This window comes from Oryx dammah, unplaced genomic scaffold, assembly GCF_014754425.2.
Source record: "Oryx dammah isolate SB20612 unplaced genomic scaffold, SCBI_Odam_1.1 HiC_scaffold_10, whole genome shotgun sequence".
NCBI lineage: Eukaryota > Metazoa > Chordata > Mammalia > Artiodactyla > Bovidae > Oryx > Oryx dammah.
In genome coordinates this window covers 69689271-69699869 of record NW_024070194.1, presented here as the reverse complement: position 1 = coordinate 69699869, position 10599 = coordinate 69689271, and the positions used below count along the sequence as shown (strand labels likewise).

Below are 10599 nucleotides of genomic sequence, written 5' to 3'. Positions count from 1 at the left end.
TTTTGCCACCTCCTAAATATTTCCTATGTAGAATTTATCACCATCTATAATTATATTCTAGCTGTGAAAGCTCAATTATTGCTTATCACTCCTACCAGAGTGAAAGCTTAGTGAATGTGGGTTCTGTTTGTTCATTATCATATGATCAGCCTCTTGCCCTTCATATCAACATTTTGTTGGCATCAGTAGAAGATTGTTAAATAAATGAATGGATGGATGAATGAACAATATTTTCTGATATATCCATCTTTATAGTACGGTTAAATCTGACACCAGGATGGTCTTACTGGCTATGGCTTTGGGCTGCCCATGACATTTTTTTTTTTTTAATGTAACTTTCATTGAAATTAAATTCTATTTTTTCCTTTGCTTAAAATCTTGCCCTGTTTGAATGGACATTGCTAAGGTTTGCTTTTGTGATTCTATTTCCTTTATTTAAGAGATGAGAAATCCCTTTCTGTCTACACCTTCTCTCTATGGACATATGAATATGTACAATCCATCTGCTATCTAATCTTGCCTGGAATTCATTTTATCTTTTTAAGCTGACTCTGCATATTTTTGGTTGGATTCATTAAATTTTAAACTTTGTTTCTCAAATGCATTTCCAATTAATTAAGCAGTAGAAATAAGTTTCAATGTTTCCCCTACAAGCCAACAATACCAGTGCATCTTTGCACTGTCTTTGTTTTGGCCAAATATCTATATGTAGTGATAAAAAATAATTGAGTAGAATTGCATAAGTAAGGTATACTGTGATACTAGTGCTTTATGGGGAGAAGGCAATGGCACCCCACTCCAGCACTCTTGCCTGGAAAATCCCATGGATGGAGGAGCCTGGTAGGCTGCAGTCCATGGGGTCGCTAAGAGTTGGACACGACTGAGCGATTTCACTTTCACTTTTCACCTTCATGCATTGGAGAAGGAAATGGCAACCCACTCCAGTATTCTTGCCTGGAGAATCCCAGGGATGGGGGAGCCTGGTGGGCTGCCGTCTATGGGATCGCACAGAGTTGGACACGACTGAAGTGACTTAGCAGCAGCAGCAGCAGCAGCAGCAGCAGCGCTTTATGGATGGTAAAGATCCATCCATAGGTAGGCTTGTGTCAAAAAAAGAAATACAATTTTATATGCTAGGTCATATTCCTAACAAAGTAAGTGGCAAATTTCTAGATGCTATATAATCCTGTACTAAGATGAGACTAGTTGAGGTCTCTTAAACTAGCAACAAAATAATCCTGGCAAATATTTTTAATTGGTTCTTCCTCTTTCATCTACTTCTCAATATATGTTTTTCAATTCTGAATCTCAAGCTCAAACACGTCAATCTTAGATTACAAATTCTAGGTTGTACATGAGTATCAGCATGTTTCATTATTTTAAGACCTCCTTTTATTGACCATTATTTCTGTATGGCCAACTTCTTAACCTTTACTGGTAAGATTATTAGGCAAACGAGACATTTGGAAATCCATGAATTCTGGCTTAACTTCACAAGTTATTTGTAAAGAAGTGGCCCAAGACTCCTTCACAATTGCCTAAATTAGCTATCTTGATTACCACCCAAAGTTAGTAGTGATTGGGTGGTTCAAACAAATCCATCTGAAATTACAAAATGATTCTCTAGTTTTTGAAGAGCTATGAGTGCTATATGGGAATTGTCTGTGAGAGACAAATATCTTTCATTTTTGGTAAAAAAAAAGAGAGAAAAGATATCAAAAAGGTCTTCATTTTGATAGTCTTGAAGCACATTTTAAAAAGTGATGTTAAAGCACTTTTTAAATAGTGATATTTCTCTGGAGGAGGAAACGGCAACTGACTCTAGTATTCTTGCCTGAAAAATCCCATGAACAGAGAAGCCTGGTAGGCTACAGTCCATGAGTCATAAGAGAGTCAGATACGACTGAGCAAGTAAACAGGCACACACTACCTTCAAGTCTAGAGCTCTGCTCTTGTTTACAGCTGAGTAGGTTCCGCCTGGATTAACTCTCTTGAAGATAACTGCATACCCTGGATAAATAAATAATGAAAAATAACTGTGTGAGGGCACTGGAAGAAAGCCCAAGGCAGAGGTAAGTTGACCCTAGGAGAAGGAAACTGCCTTGTATGAGTTGCCTTTAAAAACAAAAAACAAAAAACAAAAAACAGCTGTGAGACTGTTGGCAGTCTGGGTCTACATCATGCTTAGCTGTTAAAACTCAATGGGAAACCTGCAGAGATGTTCTGGTTTGAGCAGCCAGAGTTCAGAGCTTGGAGCAACCCAGCAACAGATCCTGGGAACTAAGAAGGTAGAGGAGAGGCCAGAGTTTTATGCACAAGCTTACAGTTTGTTATTGCAACTAGTAGATGACTTTTACAAATAGTCACAATGCAACATATTTTGGGAAAAGGTGCTACACCAAAATAGAGCTAACCATGACAGATCAGTATCATTCAATACACTTGCTGTATTGATGACTGTCCAATAGCTAGCATACCTAGCACTTCATGTGCTTAGAGAAATACAATCCCCTCTTCTCAAATATGAAGGATGTATAAATACACATTTAAGATTTTAGGCACAGGTTTCTGATTCTATAAATATAAGACTCCTGGTAGAGCAACCTGGAAACATCCATTTTGATGTACAGATTTTTAAAGTATAGTTTTGCCAATTCATTAACTAAAAAACCAATGTACTGGGCACAAACCCTGAGAGAAACATATATCAAAAAGACATATGCACCTCAATGTTCACTGAAGCACTATTTACAATAGCCAGGATGTGGAAGGAAGCCTAATGTCTATCAACATATGAATGGATAAAAAAGATGTGGTATGTATATATATATATATAATGGAATATTACTCTGCCATAAAACAGAACAAAGTTGGGTCATTTGTAGAGATGTGGATGGACCTAGAGACTGTCATACAGAGTGAAATAAATCAGAAAGAGAAAAACAAGTACTGTGTATTAATGGATATGTGGAATCTAGGAGAATGGTAGGTGAATCTGTATTTGCAGGGCAGGAATAGATATGCAAACACAAAGAATAGATGTATAGACACAGGGAAGGGTGAAGGAAGGTGGAACAAACTGGGAGATTAGGATTGACATCTATACACGATCGTGTGTGAAATAAATAGCTAGTGGGAACCTGCTGTAAAGCACAGGGAGCTCAGCTTGGTGCTCTGTGTCGACCTAGAGGAGTGGGATGGGAGAATACAGGTGGGAGGAAGGTCCGAGAAGGAGGGGGTATAGCCGATCCACTTTGTTGTACAGAAGAAACTAACACAGCATTGTAAAGCAACTATACCTTCCCAAATTAAAAGAAAATGTTGCATGTGATTTCAAGGAGATGTTTCTTCAAATAGCCCACCACTGGTTTTTGGTTTTTTTTTTTCTTTCTTTTTGCATTTCTAATGTCCAAACACATCCTGGCTGTTTAGAAACCTTGTTTGGATTTCTAACATGATTTTCCTCACGGGTCTTGATTTTTTCATCCACAACATAACAGGTCCAAAAAATGTGTCAGATGGCACCCATCTCTAAATTGAACTGCTACTCTGTTTCCTAACTTGATTTAATGGCACTTCTTTTGAAGCTTCTCTGCTTCTCACACCAAATGGAATTTATGCCCTTATACTCAGGTCAGCATTGTCCATTTCATTGCATTTACGTGGAGCCCAACCCAATGATGAGTGCATAGGAGATAATTTAGGATTGTTGAACAAATGAATGAAAAAAATGCATAATGAAACTTCCTAGAAAAAGAAAAATAGTCTTTTAAAGACTAGAAAGGGGTTTCCCTGGTTGCTCAGTGGTAAAAAAAATCTGCCTGCCAGTGCAGGAGATGGGGGTTCCAACCCTGAGCCAGGAAGATCCCAGGTGCCACAGAACAACTAATCCTGTGTGCCATAACTACTGAGCCCATGTGTTGCAACTACTGAAGCCCCGTGTGCTTAGAGTCTGTGCTCTGCAACAAGAGAAGCTGCTGCAATGAGAAGCCCGTGCTTTGCAGCTAGAGAGTAGCCCCCGCTCACCATAGCTAGAGAAAGCCCTCTTGCAGCAACAAAGACCCAGCACAGCCAAAACTAAACTAAACTAAATAAATAAAAGACTAGAAAGGCGGTGATTTCACTAGTTAGAATTTTTTTGGTAGATCCAGATGTCAGACTTACTTTAACAGGTCTATGGGAAGAATTACAGAGTATAGGATTCCTTTCCTCCTTTGCTTCGTAATACCATGTTCTTTGGCATTCAGGGAAATAAGAAAACTCCAGCCCTTCTCCCACCTCGCTGAGTGGCAGACAACAGGCTCTGCAGGCAGATAGATTGGATTTAAATTTTGCTTCTGTCACTTGTCAGCCACAAGCCTTATGCAAGTTACTGATCCTTGCTGGGTCTGCCTTCATCTGTGAAGGGAATGGGCTCTTCTTGGGACTAAATGAGACAAAAACACTTTATAGTAAAATAACACCTGGTTCAGAGACATTACTTTGTCAACAAAGGTCCATCTAGTCAAAGCTATGGTTTTTTCAGTAGTCATGTGTGGATATGAGAGTTGGACTATTAAGAAAGCCGAGCACTGAAGAATTGATGCTTTTGAACTGTGTTGTTGGGGAAGACTCTTGAGAGTCCCTTGGACTGCAAGAAGATCCAACCAGTCCATCCTAAAGGAGATCAGTCCTGGGTGTTCATTGGAAGGACTGATGCTGCAGCTGAAACTCCAATACTTTGGCCACCTGATGTGAAGAACAGACTCATTTGAAAAGACCCTAATGCTGGGAAAGATTGAAGGCAGGAGAAGGGGACAACAGAGGATGAGATGGTTGGATGGCATCACCGACTCTATGGACATGAGTTTGAGTAAACTCTGGGAGTTGGTGATGGACAGGGAAGCCTGGCGTGCTGCAGTCCAGAGTTGCAAAGAATTGGACACGACTGAGCGACTAAACTGAACTGAATATCTGGTACAGAGCAGTAATTATAACTTAGTCCTACTGAGTTTTCCAATGTGGTAGGCACTTTATGCACATTACTTCAGATCATGCCTACAGCTGGTAGGTATTATTTTTAGGTTCACTTTACAGGTTTGTTTCAGGTTTGCTTTTTTTTTTTTGAAGGGTTTATTTGCCAACTGTAAATAATTCAGATCCCCACCCAGGCTTCTGTAATTGTATTGCAAAGTTTCACTACTGCTCTTTGTTGTCTTCTTAGATGGTGGTTAGATGCTGGAAGCAACCACCAGCATCATCACTATATTAAGTATCTTACTCACGACACAGCTGAGCACTGTTTATTCTTATTTTAAAAGGTGACTATAATCAAGTTCATGCAATTTGGAGGACTGGCGTTTGAGAGATTAAAGCTGTTATTAACCAAAAGTTCGTAAAGATCTCTGTCTGACTCTATCTCCTCTGTGCAGTCCACAAAGACCATGTTTTTCACAAGACACAAATCAGGGGATTGTTTTCTTTTTCCCTAGAGTACTATTTTTTTAAACTGCCTGTTAAGCCTATAATCTAAGGATTTATGTTTCTGTGTGTCATAGAGATGTTTAGAATATGCTTAATGAATAAGGATTCAACCATATTCAGAACATGGTTTGTTTATTAAGAACTCATTAAAAAACCTTCTAGTGTTAACTACAGGACAATGTCAACTTGGAAATCTTAGCAGTTGGGGCAATTTTACTAATATTTGAGATTCTGGTTCCAGGAAGTCTAGTGTTAGCTGACAGACTGGTTGCTCCAATAAAGGGTTGTCTTCCCACTTCACCCTTGCTTGGCCAATCCATATAAAGAGGGATATCCTGAAAAGTGACATTTTTTAGAGACATTACTGCACATTGCCTTCAAGGATTGCTTGATAGAAGACAAGCTCATGCCCTTTAACTCCACCTCTGTGCTCCAAGGCTGGGCCCATCAATTTTCTCCTTCCATAAAGATGTCTGAGCTGTCTCTTGAACTAATTTATGCTTCTGGTCTTATTTGGCAATTGACTTTCCTGCTTGAACATCCCAAACAAACAAAAGCAGCTCTTCTGGAAATTCTTCATTATCCTTGTTTTATGTCGTTTCTTAAAGTTTGAGCCACAGGTCTAAATAGCTTGTACTTCTTTATCAAATGATCAGATGCTTTCCTAATTTTGAACATGCTGTGGTGGCAGGATTTCCTGTTATCATGAGAAGCTCAGTGAAATTTGGTTTAGTGGTTTTCAGGTGTTCAATATGGATACTGAAAATATTAAGTTTAGGGATAAAGACTTCAATTGCTTCATATTTCTAAAAATAAATATTATTAACTAACAATCATTAAAAGGTCAAGATGATGGGACTATTTTCAAATATAGGAAGATGTTTTGACTGGTTTCTAACTGGTGGGGTCCTATTTTCATCCGATATATGATTAATGTTCTCGTACTCCTATTTACTAACCTTCCCTGGCTCAGATGGTAAAGAATCTGCCTGCAATACAGGAGACCTGAGTTTGATCCCTGGGTCAGGAAGATCCCTTGGAGAAGGGAATAGCTACCCAGTCCAGTATTCTTGCCTGGAGAATCCCATGGATGGAGGAGCCTGGCGGGCTATATTCCATAGGGTCACAAAGAGTCAGACACAGCTGAGTGACTAACACTTTCATTTTATTTCACAGTATTACATGTCTAATTATCAGTAAAAGGACTGTAAAAAGTTTCTGAATTTTAATCTTACAATTTGTATATGACGTGGTTGGAAATGTGAGAAAATTAAGCAGTGTTTTATAATTCTAGTTTTCACCTTTGCAGCATGAGTTTATTGCAGTGTGGATACAGTTTAGCAGGTTGTTGAGAAGAGAGTGAATATCTTTAGTATCTTAATATCTTTAAGCTATTGAAAACAGAACAGATATGCACCTTGAGAATTTATCTTTAAGGTCATTTATTTTATTTTGCTATGGAAGAATTATATAATATAATAATTAAAGTTATGGTTTTTCCAGTTGTCATGTATGGATGGGAGAGTTGGATCTCAAAGAAGGTTGAATGCTAAAGAATAGATGCTTTCAAACTGTGGTGCTGGAGAAGACTCTTGAGAGTCCTTTGGACAGCAAGGAGATAAATCAGTCAATCCCAAAGGAAATCAACCCTGAATATTCATATCAGATTATTGCAGATAATTTTTATTCCTGTTTTATAGATGCATTGATAAAAACTTATATAGCATTACAGAAAGGTTTATCCAGGACGGACCTGCTCCAAGTTTTGTTCCCTGAGAACAATATACCTCATATCTTGGTGACTGCTTTCAAACAAAAATTCCCACAAGCAAATAAAATTGGAAAATGCCCTTCATAGAATTTAATAGTAAAGACTGGCATATATTAAAAGACTCTGAGACGGTCCAATGCATATAATTAAATATAGAGAAATGAAACAGGATAAAAGAGAGAAACCTGCTGAAGGATTAAATGATCAGACTTCATGGCACCGAGGTGAACTTTTTCCCAGCACACCTCCTGGTATTCTTCAACTCCTTCCTGCAGAGTTGCCCTCTCACCCCGTGCTATCCCTGGACACCAAGGTGACAAGCCAGGCCTAGGGTCATCCACTAACACACACACATCGACTGGGGTCATGCTCTGTGCCAGCCACGGCGGTAGGTACTAGGCATCTGATGCTGAGCTGGTACAGTCCCCTGCCTACCCCAGATGAAAAGAGAGCACTAGGGAAATAAACAAGCAGATGGAAATCAGGCAAAATCAAAGGCTATTGGTGGAGTACATTGATGGTGAGTAACTTTCCACAGTTGGGGAGGGAGCACGGAAGGCTTCCTGGAGATGTTTAAGATAAAACCTGGCCGGTGGGTTCCTGCATACCAGGTGAAGAAGCAGAGGAGAGGTGTCTGTTTCAGAGGAGTTATCTCCTTGCAGGACAGAAAGCCTGGAAGGAGGCTCTTGCAGTCAGGCTGGAGCTACCTGTGAGTGTTCTTGGACAGGCCTGAAGGTAGGACCAGACCCAGAGGAGCCTTGAAGAATCTTATTTTCCCTTTCAGTGAGAGTTATTTTCCCTTGAGTTATTACTTAGTTTTTTCTCCTATAGACTAGAATAATGTACATGCATAATTAATGGGCCTATTAACTCAGTAAGGACAGCGTCAGTGGCATTCAGTACTTCCTTCCAGGCCTATGTTGAGCCTCCAGAAGATTGACGGTGGCCAATTCTACTAACTGTGGGGTCCATCAAGTTCTTTTTAATGGTTCCACTTCATCTTAAAATTTTACGGAACTTTTATTTAGTGTCTTTCCACTTAAGCAAACTGGTAGATTCCAGTGTTAACAACTATCAAAGCCAGAGATGCCTGTCTACATTTTCGTTTGGCTTTTGCTAGACTTGAGAGTGTTATATGATTGTTCATTTAGCAGCAGTCGCAAGATAAGAAAATACTGCAACACGTGCTTGAGGTTTTTTTCAATTAAATTTTAAATGGATGCAGAAATCTAGACAGTTTAAACGGCTTAAATTTTAACAATACATTTTGCTTTGTGCAATAAAGAACCAGCTGTAAATGCAATGAATATTTGTTTATGATGTCTTGGTGGTAATTGGGTTTAGCAAGGCATGCAAAGAGCAGTTTTCTTCAAATGACTTATTGGAAATGTGAAAGGAGGACAAGTTTCCTTTCTACACCCAAGCATCCTTTCTTCAGTCCCAGTGATGGTATTATGAATAAATTGTAGCACGGATTTAATACCAAGCATAAAAGACCATTGTCCCAGGTGCATGGACATAACTTATAATTACTATACTATGTAGAGGATGCTATTACTATTTGACTTACATTTGCTATAATTACTGAGTATTATTCTTCAAGTAACTAGGAATAAATGACCATTAACAGATGATGTCCTGTGTAATTCTGATATATGATAACCAGCACAATTTTATCCTTCTCTCTAGAGGTAAAATGCTTAGCTTATAATAACAATTTAAGAGTTGGAGGGAAAGGTTTGGAACGTGCTTCCTGAAAGATCACTGAAATGTTATGCTGCTTCTATAAAATTCCACTAGTTTATTTATTTTCCATTAACATGTTTATTTTTAACTGGCCTGTGTTTTTTTAGTGAAGAATCATGATCCATCAGGACCTACTTTGTGCCAGCTGTGCTTCAACTGTTTTTTATTGCTGGAGGAAGACACAGGATGACACAGAATTGTCTCTAAGGTTAGAGATTTCATCCATGACAACTAAGACAACCTTTTTTTTTTTCCCACTGACTGAATTTTCACCTTCAAATCCCAGAGGTCACCCAGAGGTAATGTTTTCCTTAAAACATACCTATTAAAGTGACCTAATCCTTAAAATAAACAAAATCTTTTAAAATGCAGGCACCCAAAAAATCCAGGATTTCAGTCCTGGCTCCAATGTTTGAATATGAGAAGGAGAGCAAGGCATAATGCAATTCCTTTTGAAGCAAGACTTGGTTTTAAAGAAGTAGCTTAATTTAATCATATATTCCCCCTTTCTCCCTCCAAATGCATTTTCAGCTTAGATTTTCATTTTTTTATTTAAAAAAAAATTACTTGTCAACTGTAAATACTGAGTCTTACCAGGGGTAATCTTTTCCCATATAGTCCCATTTAATGTATTTCTACTCTGTTGACTATTAGGTTATTAAAAATGAAATAATTACAATCTTTTGTAGCCTAGACTTTCCCCAACAATATTATCATTTCTGTGATGTAAGCATTCCTTCCAGTTTTCTGACAATTTGGCTCGGTTGTAAAAGTTTATGAAGACATGTTGTTTTAAGGTCTGGTTAAAATAAATAAGGAAAATAGAAAGCAGTGTTTATTAAATGCCTATTATAACATGTGTGCTTATAGATATATTTTACCTATTAGTCACTTTGTCTTGAAGATGAAGGTTTAGAAATTCGGCACTATTTTCCAGGTCCTGCGTCTTACGTGACTTGTGATTTCCTGAACTTTGCGAGGTTCTAACAATCCACCCTGTAAATTTGCTTTAGAGTTGCTCGTCTCTGAGCTGGAGCTGCCCTGACATGATGGACAGGAAATCATAAAGCCTGGATGGCAGGTGATTCTGAAGCAGAAGAAGTGCTTTCAGTTCTGGATGTGGGACCAACTCAGCGAGAAGTGGAATTAACTGCATCTCGAGAAGGAAATGGCTGCCCACTCCAGTATTCTTGCCTGGAGACTCCCATGGACAGAGGAGCCTGGCGGGCTCCAGTCCACAGGGTCACAGAGAGTCAGACACGACTGAGCAACTGAACCGCCGCCACAGCATCCAAAATCACTCTGCTGTGTCTCATTAGTATGGGCTTTATTTCCACAAACAGGAACTGAAAATCTGAAGATGCTTGGCAGAGATCTTCAGTGTTAAGGACTTGTTGTTCATTCGCTAAGTCATGTCCGACTCTTTGCAACCCCATGGACTGGAGCACGCCAGGCTTCCTGTCCCTCACGGTCTCCTGGAGTTTGCCCAAGTTCCTGTCCATTGAATCGGTGATGCTATCCAACCATCTCATCTTCTGCTGCCCTCTTCTCCTTTTGCCTACAAAGTTGCCCAGCATCAGTCCTTCCAATGAATATCTGGTTGATATCCCTTAGGATTG

At 39.1% G+C, this 10599-nt stretch overlaps 1 long non-coding RNA gene across 1 annotated transcript; it reads left to right on the top strand.

Annotated features, from left to right (window-relative positions):
• Positions 1–7776: 7776 nt before the first annotated feature.
• On the top strand, positions 7777–10213 carry LOC120869044. The gene is made up of 3 exons (XR_005722409.1): positions 7777–7969; positions 9088–9188; positions 9994–10213. It is a non-coding gene; the product is annotated as an uncharacterized LOC120869044 (long non-coding RNA).
• The last annotated feature ends 386 nt before the right edge of the window (positions 10214–10599 follow it).